Genomic DNA, 1,761 nt, shown 5'->3' on the forward strand with positions numbered 1-1,761 from the left:
CTTCTCTCTTTTGATTTTATATTGTAGTGGTGGGATTGCTTTTGTCTTCAGGAGTTCCCACAGAGGCCCAATTCAGGTGGTCTCAGAATTTGGGCGTTGGACTGGCCTGGGAGCCTGGCCCAGGAAAGATGTTGGTGTAGGGCAGCTGGTGGCCTTGCCACCGAGAGATGCAAGGCAGATGGGGTGCGAAGAGGCCCCAGGGACTCCTGGGGACTGCACTAAGGAGCTGGGTTTGTCTGGATGCAAAGGAACAGGAAGAGGAGAGGTCAGACCCAGCATCCCAGAAAGAGGCTGATGGGTGGTGCAGGCCCAGGGAAGCAGAGGGAAGAGAGGGTAGTGCTAAGCCCAGAAGCAGTGCTCCTGGGGCCCAGAGAAGGCACTAGGTTGGTCTTGATGAAAAGGATCAGGAAGCAGTGTTTGTTCCCCACCTGTCTGGGGCCCGAAAACAAGGAATAGGACAGGACCCAAATTAGGAGAGACCGGCTAGGGAGATGGGAGGGTGAATGAGGGTGGGGGAGTCAAGGCACAGAGGCCGCGATGGGCTTACCCCAGAGAGAGGCCTGTGGGTAGGTGAGAGGCCTGTGGCGGGTCTCTCAGTGAATATTTTCATTGTATGTTTTTCACTACAGTGGCCTCTGTGTTATATTTTATGCTATTATTAGTTTTGTTTTCTTAATGCATATTTTAAGTTTTTGGTCCAGAAGTAAACCCAGTGGGGAGGCACCTCATGTTCTCTAGGTACCTGGCTTGCATGACAGCATCTTAGGTCTGTAGGAAGTTGGCTGTGATAGGGTCCTTCACTCCTAAGCAGGTTTTTTTCTCCAGTAAAAGCTGCAGGCAGGACATCATCAGTGAGTTCTGAGGAGCTGGGAATGGCACAGGCTGATAATGTATGTTCTAATGGAACTGTCAGAATTCCCAAGGATTTCTTCAATGTGAGGGTTGAGGCCTGGTGGGTCTACTGAGAGCTAATTACTCACTTTGTTTTACTCTCACTGGAAGAAAACCACAGAGATTAAAGGAGAACAGTAGTCATCTATTGTTTTAAGAGACAGAGAATATTGTAAAAATTTAAAGTCTTCTTAATTCAAGAAACAATGACAGCCTAATTATAATCACTTCCTTAACTTGAAGAGTATGCAATCCCTCATTGATCTGTCACATTAAAATATATTTTAGAGAATAAATATTATGCAGTTTCTTACAAGAGAAATTACAGAGGACAGCAATTCACACTGCATATACAGTCTTATGTTATCTTCTCATTAAATTTTCATATCTCTTAGGTATAGGTTTGGCTTCATATAATTGTAAAAGTACAAATCAATGAGATGGAATTATAAAGTAAAGAGCTAGAAAGTCCAGCATTGGCTGTTCTGTATTTGTGCAGTCTGATACAGCAGTGATTACTGATCACTTTCAGTGTGAGACTGAGAAACTGAATTCTTTATTTCATTTTAACAAGTTTAAATTCAAATAACTACATGGGGTTAGCAGATGCTTTATAAGAATATAGACCTTTTGAATTCATTTATGTTTCCAGAAAGCAATAAGAAAGAGAGGAAGAGGATAAACGGTCACTTTTGCCTTTAGGAGATTCTCCAAATGTGTCCTACGACATCTTTGTTTTCATATTACTTGATAAAATAGTCACATGGCCACCCTTAATGGCAAGTAAGGCTGGAAATTAGAGTCTTTGGCTCTGTATGTTGTGTTCAGCTAAAAATCATATTTTTTTCCTCTATCCCTAGATTTCTTCCC

This window comes from Nannospalax galili, unplaced genomic scaffold (assembly GCF_000622305.1).
Source record: "Nannospalax galili isolate Female #2095 unplaced genomic scaffold, S.galili_v1.0 scaffold1200, whole genome shotgun sequence".
In the NCBI taxonomy this organism is placed as follows: Eukaryota; Metazoa; Chordata; class Mammalia; order Rodentia; family Spalacidae; genus Nannospalax; species Nannospalax galili.